At 48.0% G+C, this 12,577-nt stretch overlaps 1 protein-coding gene across 5 annotated transcripts in view; it reads left to right on the forward strand.

The window, feature by feature from the left end:
• The window catches only part of CENPE (centromere protein E), a 2,471,681-nt gene that overhangs the window by 1,220,821 nt on the left and 1,238,283 nt on the right, over window positions 1-12,577 (forward strand). The window lies entirely within an intron of this gene.

Genomic DNA, 12,577 nt, shown 5'->3' on the forward strand with positions numbered 1-12,577 from the left:
GCCTATCCTGTGGATGGTGCATCCTCCAAACATCATCTAGATGAGTCACTCATTAGGCGTCCTCAGGGCTCTAGCTACCGAGGTAGGCTTCTCTTCTGATCTGTCAACTCTGGGATCTAACGTGCAGTTGAAGTCCCCTCCCCATATAACTGTCCTCCCCCGACATATGGGCTAATCTTACTATATAGAGTTCTGAAATAGCTAACGGCGTCTTAGTTCAGGGGATACATGTTGATAATGCTCAGCTCTCTATTTTCCACTAGTCTTCTTATGAGCACTGTCCTCCCATCAGGCTCTATGGTAGACTGTAGCAGTTTAAAAGGGACATGTGGTGCGATCCATGTAATCACCCCTCTGGCATACGCTGAATAAGTTGCTCCTATGGTGGTCCCTCTCCATTTCCTCCCCACTGCTCCCCGTTTTTCTTTCTTCAAGTGAATTTCCTGTATTAAGGCAATATCTATTCTGTCTCTTCAGATACATCATGACCTTATTCCTCTTCAAGTAACTATGTCCCCTGACATTCCAGGTCGCTATCTTAAGGTCCCCCATCTTCCATACTCCTTTCCGCCCTTGTCCCCCTTTGTCTTCTCCATGCGCAGTGAATCATAGGTGTTGGCTCGTTCCCCAATTCCCTTTAACACCCTATCAAACTCCCCAACCCCCCACCCCCCCAACTGCTGCCCAGCTGCATCCCTGGAGCTCAGGCTACCCTGCATCTAGTCCTTTCTCGGCCTTTGCCAGTACTTGGGACACAGCAGGGGGATAACACCTGGTGTCTCACCTAATCTAACTACTGGGGGTAAGAACACGCTTCCTTTGTAACTCCTGATTTAGTGCCACAGTATGCTGCGCACGCATGGCTTATGGATGACGACATCTATAGGTACATTCCAGTCCAAAAAGTCCACATGAGTATTTTTAGCGGTCAATATTCACTTCCCTACTTATATACCCAGTGTACCCCTCAGGGTTTTGGTACTATCCCATTACCATGTCAATATTGGAGTCGCTAAATTGACATCCACCCAGTCATTCAACATTGAGACGTTGGTTCACTTATCCTGTCCACTCCGATTCCGGCCATCTGCGTCCTCCGGGCAGCCTTGAGCGGCCAACCAACTTGCCGTCTCCTCAGGTGTCTAAAAAAAAAAAATGCCTTGCCCTTGTGTAGGACCTTGAGTTTCGCGGGGTACAAGAGCATGTATTTAAAGCCAGATGTCTTCAGCCGTCTTTTCACAGCCACATAGTTCAGCTGTTGCCTCTGCACACCTGCATGGTGGTTAGGCAGAATCCAGTGCAGTTCCCTTAGGGAGCACTACACCAGATTAGGACTACAGGTGAGAGCAATAAAACCTCTTTGGTAGCAGCCTGTACCACAAAGATTTAGTTGGTAGCTGTGGCTGAGCAGTCAGACTTATCTCAAGAGGGAGATGAGCAGTATTCAGGGTTTACACAATAGGCCCACTAGACTATGGAACAAGGAAACACTGACCAAAGCTTTGTATTTAAAAAAAAATATATATATATTTATTTTATACACTTCTAATAAAACACGTGTCACAGTCATCAAGCAAGTTAAATTAAGTCAAAGGAAAAATATACACACTCCCAAGATGAATTGTAGACCAAGTGAACCAGAGTGAAAACTGAGCAAAACGGCACAGTGACAACGACACACAAGGGATTCTCTAACAATTCCTCAAAAAGGAGCGAAAACACAGGTTATCTAGAAATAGTTTCTTATACACCCTAGCAACACTTCCCATCAGTTTGGGGACCAGTTCAGCAAGACAGTGCATCAGTATAGGCAATACTGAAAATGAAAACTGAGCAAAATGGCATTTCACAATGTTTAAGAATGGGAAGAAAAGGGTAGTTAAAAGAAATGGGTGCACCAACACAGTTCTCAGTGAAAATCAATCTAAAGAAAGCAGATCTAACAAATGTGACCAGAGTCAGTAGGCCTGTGCCAGAGTCAGTGGTACAGGGCAAGGGCCCAGGAGCAAAATGTTCTTGTAGCTGCAGTCAAGTCTTTGGTTAACGAATTTGAAAAGGTGGTTGCAGAAGTTGAAAAGACAATGTTTCAGAGAGGAGGGCGGCCAACCCAACAGGTAGGTAAAGGATTTAAAACACCTTTAGTCCTAATGCGAAGAAAGGGTGGCCTGGCGGAACAATGTACCTTTAAATGAGGCTCCTGCGGTGGCGGTTGTTCCTGCAGTTTGGGTGATCCAGCAGAGGAAGAGGGGCTCTCGTCGTGGAGGAAGGTTCGAGTTACTGCACTACCCAGTGATGAAACCAGCCGCGGTGCTGCCAGACGAATAAAACGTATGCTCCTTTAAATCGCGGTCCGGGTGGACTGGTGCCTGGCTATCCGGCCTCCGAGTACAGGGTACGGGAGATTCGACCAAGGCATGTCCGGGAAGGAGATTGGCAAACTGGTTGGCCCACCCAGCTCAAGGGAAGAAGGCTCTTGCAGGTGAAGATCTTCTCTCGTCGCGTGGAGAAAAGTGGTGAGACGCTGCAGCAGGGTTCACCGGTGGTTCAGTCGTTGCAGATGTCTTTGGCTTCTCTCCTCTTCGGCTTCTTAGTTCCAGTGGTGACGTCTTGCTCTTCCAGTCCTCAGGACCCTGCTTTTATGCAAAAAGATCCCCATTCATACAGCCTAGCTGTCACTCTCACAGTGGAGTGGTCATCTTGGCGGGAGACCCTCCAGCCTATCGGGATAGAGTGCGACATGGGTTGCTAAGGCAACCCTGTCCAGGGGTCCTACTCCCCCTCCCACACAATGAACCCACCCCAGACTCAGTGGCGCCGAAAGGAGGGCTTCTTGGTAGAAGCCCGCCAAAAGGACGAACAAAGGATCCTCCACCAGGATTAGGAGTTTAGAGAAAGACATGAGAAAGAAGTTGTATTAAAGTTCTGGCAAATAAAACCTACCAGAGCAAAGTTAATATTAAGATACACCGGCGGTAGGTTAGAGGCCGTCAGAAAAAGTGGTAGCCTCGAACAATGGGAAAATCCCATAGGGAAATATTCGCGGTCGAATATTTATGGTAGTAACCACTGCCACCAGCCAGAAACTTTTGGGAGAGGGACTGTAGGGTACCCTCTCGAAAATTAACATTGGGGGAAAAACGATGAACCCCTCCCAGTACCTCCATAGTAAGATGGGTTGTACTGGTTTAGTTCATAGGATTTGACTAGTAAAGTCAATGGGGACTTTACATGCCCTGGGAGGCAGTAGTCAGTCCCAGGGTATGGAGTCTGTTTGGAGGTCGCTACGACACCCCTGTGTCACTGCACTGAGGGTGCTGTGTAACACGTGAATAAAGATGGTTCCTATGGGGATAAGAAAGATCCCATAGGCATTAAACACAAAAATAGCCTAGAACACACATAGCAAAAATGCCTAAGAGTGGGGAAAAAGAGTCTCACTCTTAGCAGGTAAAAAGAAACAAACCCTTTAAATCCAGCAAAGCTGCTGGGGGACTCTTTAGGTAATGGAAATTAGCCATAAAATTAGAATCCTCCCTAACAATGGTGTAGTCTGGGTGTCGCTGATGCTCTATTTATCGTTCCGCCCTTGGGAAAATATTCCTGGATCTTTTCTCTCTTTATAATTCAATATCTTGGCGATGATTGCTCAGGAGGCGGGGGCTCCCGGTTGCGGCCTCTTCGTTAGGGCTCTGTGCGCTCTCTCGACTGTAAACCCTTGTGTGAGAACGCCTGCTCCTACCTCTTGTATCAGCATGTTCTCCACATAATTTGTCCGGTCTGAGCCCTCCTTTCCTTCCGGCTGCCCCACTTCTCGAATGTTGTTGCGTCTTGCTCGCCCTTCCGCCTCTTCTGCTAGTCTTTCCAAGTTGCGCACCTGTTGTTGTGATATGTGGACCTCCTTGGCGTTGGTCATGCTAACGTCTGTGTTGGTTTTCACTGCACTTTCTAGGCCGCTTGTGCGCTCTGACAGCGGTCTCACATCCTGTCTACGCCGACTGCGTCGATTTTGAGTTCCAGCGCTGTTTTAAGTTCCGCTATGGCCGCATCAATCTTGCTCCCCCATGAGGATTTCAGCTCTGTTATGGCGTCCAGGATCAAATGATTGTTGCTCGGCGGGTTGGTCGTCCCTAGCGTATCGTCCCTTGCTTGTGCGGACATGTTTGGGGAGGGCAGTGGTTTGGCGAATATGTCCATCGTAGGCTGTTTCCCTTTAGCTTTACTGTTTTTGAGCGCCATCTCTCTCGTCACTCCACTGGCTTTGTTTGCCTGCGTCACAATGTTATGGGTGGGCTCCTTTTTCGGCAGCTTCTTCCAGGCTCAGATCCTTGTTGTGAGCCTCAGTCCGCCTCCCTATACAGGTTTTGCGCTTGTTGGGCAGAATTATATGCAGTGCCCTTTGGGAACACCACATGCAATTAAGACTACAAGTGACAGTACAAACTCACCTTTGGTACAAGCCTGTACTACACAGTAAAAGTGGTAGCAATGGCTGAGCAGCCAGACTTATCTCAAGAGCAAGTGAGCAGTATCAAATAGTTACACAAAGGACAGCATTTACTAAGATTCAAACACACTGACTCAAGGTTTCTGAGTAAAAGAATATACATTTATTTATACATCAGTTGCATAACATCTCACTAAAGTAAAGCAGTTTAAAAATCACACTCTTATCACACCAAATCACTCCCAAGAAGTTCCAGACAAGTTAAGCTCACAAAATGAAGTCGGAGCAAAATGGCACTGCAGAAATTTAACTGGGAGGGAAAGACAAAGTTAGGCAGAAATTGAACCACACCAACAGGTAAGTACCCAGGGCAGTTGAGCAAGAGGAACTACAGTGATAGAATCAGGTAAAAAAAGCTTGGGGCCAAAGTCAATAGGTCAAAAGTCTTTTGCTCAAGATTACACGGTTCAGGGTAGTTTGCGGTAAAGTTTGTGCCACGAGTTCCGGACGAATTTTGTCGGCAGAAAAGTTAGTTCAAAGAGAAGAGAACAAGCCCTCAGATTGGAGAAACATTTCACACACTTTCACCGCGGCTGAACGAAACGAACAACCGGATTTGCGCAGTACCTTAAAACGGAGCGGGAGCTGTAGCTGAGGTGGACGTTCCTGGTAGTTCCTGCAGGCTCACGGTTCCTGAAGCGACTGTCGGACTGACAAGAATTAGGAAGACTGGAGGGTCCTGCACTATCCAGGGAAGAAACCAGCAGCAGAGCAAAGCAACAAATAAAAGGTTTGCTCCTTAAAACCCAAGCAGGGTCCGACCTTCCTGGCTATCCAGCCCACTGTAGCTCGGTACAGCGAATTCGACCAGAGGGGTCCTGACTTGAAGTTTGGGCGAACTGGTTGGTCCCACCAGCTCAAGGGAAGAAGATTCCTGTCGTTGGAGTTTGAAGATTTGGACCCGCAGCAAGGATTCAGCAGGCGGTTCAGTCATTGTAGAGATCCTCTTCTGTCAGCTCCTCGTCGGTTCTTTCGTTCCAGTGGCAACTCTGCCTTTCCAGTCCCACAGACGTGCTTTTTATGCAGTTTTCCCCCAATCACACAGCCTGGCTGCCAATCACACAGCAGCGTGGCTGTCCTGGCAAGGACAGTCACCCAGCCAATCAAACAGGAGTGCGACTTGGGTTACCAAGGGAAACCATGGCAGGGGTCCTAAGACCCCTCCCTCACATCCTGCCTACCCAGACTTTCAGGCGCCTTAAGGCGGGCTTCTGTGCAGAAGCCCGCGAAAAGACGGTGAACAAAGGAACCAAACATGGTTTGGCGCGCAGAGTAAAACACGAGAAAGACTTTTACAAAAAAGGAACGGCGAATAAACCCAGCCGGAGCCGAAATGAAATATATCTGGTCAAGCTGGTTTATGTTCGAGGCTAATAAAATAGCCTAAGAAAATACCATGGTTATTTAGGATAACCGCGGTATGAAAAATAGGGTAGTTACCACTGCCACCAGCCAAGTCTTGATGAAAAGGGAGCGAAGCAGTGCTTCAAGAGAAACCGACAAAAAGGGATAAGAATTAACCCTTTCCAATACTCCATGTAAGATGGGGGTACTGGGTCTGTGATTTAAAGATACTACATAAAGTTAATGGCAACTTTAGATGTTTCTGGGAGACAGTAGTCAGTCCAAGAAAAATTGAGTCAGTGGGAAGCCTAAAAAACAACCCTGTGTCACTGCACTGAAGGTGCTGTGTGACACACAAACAAATGATGCCCATGGAGTAGGTGAGGCTGCAGAGCCCAAGATCACACAATTGGTAAAAACTCACAGAGCAAAACACATGTAAGAGTGGGAAAAAGGCTCACACTCTTAACAGGTGTAAAAAATATACCCTGAAAATCCAGCAAAGCTGCCGAGGGACTCAGTCGGTAAGGGAAATTAGCCATTTTGGAGAATTCTCCCTAACAGTGCTGTCCGGTGTGGAGCTGCGCTATTTTGGCCCTGCGTTCACACCTTGGCCGTATTCGTGGCCTTGTACCTGTTAGCTTGGGCTTCACATTTCAGTGAGTCCGCATCAACCCCTCGCACAGGTTTATCAAGGATCAGCTTTCTAGCCAACGTTCTACTCTTGTCCTCAGTGAGTTATGGCACTGCTTCCTGTGTTTGCCATGGGCTTCCACCACCACCTTCCCTCCCTCTGTTAGTGGCTCTGTCGGAGCTTCCAGGGTTTCCAAGTACTACCCTGTGTTAGCTGCTTTCGCCTGGCCTGCTTCTTAATATTTCGCTTCCTGACTTCGTTTGATGCCCGTTTCATAACTGCAGGTAGGTCAGTGCTGGACTAGTGGTCCTAAGTCATCTGGCGCATTACACTCATTTGTGACCAGAAAGCTACTTGCTCCAGCCTGCAGGCGGTATCATCTTTCTTAGTTTGATGTCTTGTTCCCCTTTAATTCTGTACAGTGTTGTGTGCTTTTCGTTCTTCCTGTATATATGTATATACGAATCCAGTACTCCTCCGTTTCTAGTCCGTTTCAAGAGTTCGGGGCGGGGCTTCTCGCTTGTTTGTTACCGCGTCTTGTGTGCGGTGTACAATATGTTCATAGTCTTTTAATGTCCGGCACTGGCTGCGTCGACCCTGCTCAGTCCGAGCCGCCGTCTGAGCCTTCAGCTCGCTTCCAGTCTCTGCTATTATGGCACCGTCCTCGCGGTACGCACTGTACGTTTATTGCCATGCATATGCCCCTGTTTCTGCCACCTCCGCTCGCGTTAAACGGCGGGATTATCCATCCTTCTGCAACAGACCCACATGTTGCCACACATAAGTCTGTGGGTGTCGGGAGGTCCGCCACAAGGATTTTGCTCCCTTAGGCTGTCCTCATACGCTCTGCTGTCTCGCCGCATACGGCTGGGGCTGCATATACTTGTTGGCGTGGCACAGCTCTCCATTGGCTGTAAATCGGCCCTTCTTGTTTGAAACTTCCCCGCCGTTAGCAGTCTGTTTTAGCTCGTCAGGGCTCCTCGGCACAAGTGGCCACCATCTTGTTTCTCACCGCCTGAGCTCTGCCTTCCTTCTCTGGCTCGCAGTCCATGAGCTATATTGTATCCACTATGGAGGTGCGATCAGTGTTCTCCGCATAATCATGCCTCTGTGGTGCCAAAATAAAGCATTATGGCCTTTCCAAAACACAGCATGCGGACAGGATCATGAAGGATCTGCAGGAGCACATCGGAGTCCTGTCTTATCCCATGGCCACGCCCCCCGGCCTTATAGATAGTTTCTCAGGATTACTGCTTTCCTTTTATATAGCACCCAACCCCACCATGAGCCTAACCCTTCTCTTTCATGTCAACTGAGGTGTCCTCCAGCTGGAGAAGGTTGTCACTCCTGAAAAATGTGGCAATATAACTTGGGTCTCAGGCAAAAGTGTGGCTTTAGTGCGCACATTACTTTGGTACAGAAGAAGAGGGACAGCCTGAGATCAATTCTGAATTTGAATTTTCAGAGCCTTGATTCTGAGCGAGTACGAATTCACAAAGGTGGACCCTGGTCCACATCCCTGAGGCTCTGGATCGCATCATAAATTTGGCTTCCCTGGAACTCCAGGATGCTTCACACTTTAAGGTTCTCCCTCAGTCTTCATTTATTCACCAATCTTTCATGGTGCATTAAATCAATTAGGACATTTTTTGAAAAATGCACAGGAAAAGCCTTTTACTTTCTCCCACCCCCACACTCGCACAACCCCTACTAAGATTGAGTGATGATCAGCTATCAACTGATCCAAGACAAGGCCCTAGCACCTTGCCTTAGCCTTACTCTTTGGCCCCAGAAAAATGTCAGGGCTGAGACGAAGCTGGCAAGAGATCTCTTCAGTGGCTGTTGCAATGTTAGTGATCCCAGTTCTGAGGCAATATGACCGATCTAATCATGGTCTCAAACAGGGAGTCGCAGGACCTCCATTGGTGACCCATTAAAGATAACCTGCTGAGTCATCGTTTGCCCAGAATGACGGCTCCCTGAACAGCTGATGGGCTTACCTGAAAAACCAACGGTGAGTGGCCTATGCTTCCCACCAGAGACTTCAGAGCATATCGGGCTGCTAGAACTATATGTGATCTGAGTTTCTTGTAGCATTTCTCTCCTTGGTACAGAGCAAGTTGGTTTAAGTCATAACGGACAGCACTGCCTTGCACTAACTCAACAGGAGGGTTTGTGCGGTTTTACTGCCTCTGTGCAGGTAAGCTATCCTGCTGTTTTCTTGACTTCCTTACCTACCCGTAACCTTGGATTGACCCTGCAGTCTTGGTTTGTTTGCATTACCTATCTGCAACCCCCGAATGTCTCTGGATCCTTGCTTGGTGCATTCATTTTCCTGCAACCACAGTTTTGACTATGGATTCTTGCTGTGCTTTGCATTGACTTGCCTGCCTGGATGCCAGATGTACCCCCTCAATCTCTGAAGTGAGGCTTTCCCAGGCTGTAGTCATTTTTACCTGGTTCTCCGAGTTGCATGACTGGGTTCTCCTTATGCAGTTTACCTACTTGTTTCTGCACTTATTAACTGTTTGCATTCTGTACCCTTACCTTCTCTCCTCCTGCACTCCCCTTCCTCCCCCTTCGACCCACTTTTTAATGTCTCATGCAGTCTAAATAGTCTCACAACCTAGTCAGAGGGTTTTGTTTGTTTGTACCTTTCTCCCCCTCCTTCAACCTCCCCTCTGTCCTGCTCTCATGCTATAGCACTTGCACGTTCCTAATGTTTCAAGAACGTTTTTGTTGCATCTCCTTCTCACCTTTCCCTTTCTGCCCCTCCCTTGTCTTGATGTGCCTAGAAACACAAGTCTGCTGTATAGAGCGCATAACAAATAACCAATAAATATATTAAATACTGAGGCTCTGCACATTGGCCTTGTTGGGAAGGAGAGAGGGCCTTCCCATGGCCCTTGGCGATTCTGAATGAGAAGCAAACGATAGGCCGCACTTCGAGAGAGCAGGGAGAGGTGGTGTGCACGCAGGAGAGTGCACGATCACGTAGTGCATGCATTGGGAGCCTAATAGTAGAGACAATTGTAAACGCCATCTTAGTTATTGGCAGACATTTTGGAACGTAGGCCCAAGTTCAGCGAAAACACCAAACGTGGTTATATTAGGCCTGCATTATTAGCACAGACATAACCCACACCACGAGTGAACTTCGGGGAATTACAAGCCTTTCACTGTCTGAGACTGTAGGCCTACGCGCCCTGGGATGAATGTGCTCTGCAAGGCCACGAGAAGGAGGCAGAGCACCTCTTGGCAGTTACCATCCCGTGATACAGATAGAATGGTCCCTCAGCCCTAACACCCCTGTGCCAGAGCTACAGCCCTCCTATGCTTTGATCCCAAGACCCCCACATACCACAGTGCCAGCCATACCAAGACCATCAAGCATAATTCTGTTAGACCCTGCTGATCGATCAAAAATATCAGAAAGCAAGGCTATCATGCCTTCACATTTGGGTCACATGATTTATGCTATGAGCTGCCAGGGAGGGATGGAATTATAAAGCGAAGGTGGGAGACCTTGGGAGGTTGCGGGCGCATCTGGGAATAAGTGAAGCATGCAAGTTGGTATGACCCCTGCTCTCCCCCTGGGCCCATATGTGTTTGCCAGGTCCACTGTTACAATGATAGAGTAAGTAACAAATTGCTTATTAGGCACTGCTCTCTTGCAGATGAGCCTAGCAGCACCCACGGGGGCATAGATGGACAAGAAGGCTAGGACCAATGGCCTAGCATCCCCTACGGAGTTGGCCGACCATGTATAGGGTTGCGCCAATGAGCCTCGCCGGTTTTCACTGTATGTTAAGACGACACTGATGACTCCAGGCGTCCTTTTAGCTTACTGCGCACTCCCAATTTGCCAGAATGTTCTGCCACAGCACAGTTCTTTGCTGATGCACCTCTGTTTTGTAGGAATAAAAACTTGTTATCTTTGCAAGCAGTGTCTTGGGCCTTTTTCCCTAGCGGGTTGTATTTATTCTAGTGTAAGCGGCAACCCATGCTCCGATGGATGCTTCCAGGCAGCTTCTGCAAAGGGGCTTTGCCCACTTGCAGCAACCAGTCTCAGACAAATCAGTCCCAGAGGTGAGCAGGAGCCTTCTTTACAGAATTCCTGTCTGCTCTTTGAAGCGGGAGACCGCTCAGGGGAGAGTGCAGGCTGTTGTTGGCACCCCGTGATGGAGGAGGTCTGATGAACACGCATATGTGAGTATACACTTTTAAGTGATTACAAGTAGGGGAGTGGTGTGTGTGTGTAAAATAGGGATTGTGCGAAGGACTTAAGGGTGTGTTTGTGTGGTAAAGTAGAATTCTTTCACTTTGTAATTACACATTTTTAAGAGGAATAATAAGGAAAGTAAAGGAGTGTAGGGAGCCTTCCCAAGTCAGGGGAGATGATGGCATCATTTGTTTTGTGACACAGAGGTAAACAAGTGCATAATTAGTGGGCTTGGATATAGTAATATTTGTTCTTTTAGTTGTTAATTTAGCTTGTTATTTTAGTGTATTCCAATTTTCTATTTGTGAGGAGTGGAGGCCTAAAGCGTGTCGTCGCTGGTAGGGTATTCTAAGTATATTGAGTGAGTGTAGTGGGCTTTGGGTGTGGGTGAAGAGAAGGGATCTATAACTGGGGGGGGTGACAGGAAGGAGGGGGAGAGAAGACTAGTTTTGACCTAGACAGCTCCAGCGCGCAAGGGTCAGTTTAGGAGGTCTGAGCGCCTTATTTACTAAAATGGGAGGAGGTACTTCTTTAGAACACATGTATATTGTGCTGGCATTCTACAAGGACAAGATTGAAAAGTGCCACAAGCAATGAGTGGTAGAGACACGAGGTGGGATGCCTAACTCCTGGCCAGAGCAGGGGGCCCATAATAATTGAGTGCTAGAACACATGAGCACATTTTTCACAGCAAAGTATAAAGGCAAGCAGCTGCAGAAGGATATTTTAGATCTTTGGAAGATAATTGAGGACGTGGAGGATCCCGACGAGGGCGGTGCGTGGGATACCCATGAAGGGGCCACCGTAACAGAGGGGGTCGGGACCTCAACAGAACTTAAGGGATTATATACATTAACTCGCCAAGCAACGGGATACACTAACGTAACCTGACCTATGTGCCCACCCCAGCCACTGCCCCGTCAACGCTGTACATTCCCGCCCCAAGACTACAAGGGGCAGCAGGAGTTAGAGGAGGTGCTGGTAGCGGCGCATGTAGAGCTGGCACAATTGAGAACCGCACAGAGTGAGGGAAGAAAGAAAGGGAGCCGCCTAGATGAAAGGAGGGCAAGAGACATTTTATTTAGATTGGATAGTACGGATAAAGGATGTGCATGTCCAGATGAGAGGGTGAGGGCAGGCGATTAGGAAGCATGGGATACGGAACAGTGAGGTCCGATAAAACAGAGATTTGATGGAAGATGGGTGGGAACACAGTAACCGAGGTCGAGGATGAAGAAGAGGGACAACTGGCACCAGATATAATACCGCAGGTGGAAAGCTTCTGAGGGACGCAATTGAGGAGTAGATGTGGCTGGGGGCACTTGCAAAGAAAGAAGGAAGTGTTGGATGAAGAGGATGGGCCCGCAGATGCTACTATTATACAAAGGTCTGGGGAGAGCACATTATATGCCCTGGGCATAGATGGATACAAATAACTTCATCAAGGCGCTCCCGACCCTTACTGCTGGGACTGGGAAATGGATTTACGTATTCCATAAACAGACGGCAGGTGTTCCTCTAGCTATGGGGGATATTAAGTTTGCTGGTGGCAATTGTTGGTGATCAGGCCGGGGACATATAAGTAAAGGCGGGATATCCGGGAGTGAAATTGGACGACAATGCGCATGATGGGCCACCTTTCAACAACATTAGGACGATCATGCCCTGACACCCCAGACTTAGTCTATAATGCAGTACACTATGGGAGAGGATGAGGAGCCCGCACAATACATTATCAAAATTCAAGAGATGTTGAGCGTGGAGACTGATCAGCTCCTCTTTTTTATTTGGTTCCAAAAAGGGGCTTTCCCAAGGAGGTGCAGAAGGCACGCAATAAAATAGTGGACATTAAAGCAAAAGGGTGGGCAGAGAT

The sequence above is a fragment of the Ambystoma mexicanum genome, chromosome 6q, assembly GCF_040938575.1.
Source record: "Ambystoma mexicanum isolate Mex_15411 chromosome 6q, UKY_AmexF1_1, whole genome shotgun sequence".
Lineage (NCBI taxonomy): Eukaryota > Metazoa > Chordata > Amphibia > Caudata > Ambystomatidae > Ambystoma > Ambystoma mexicanum.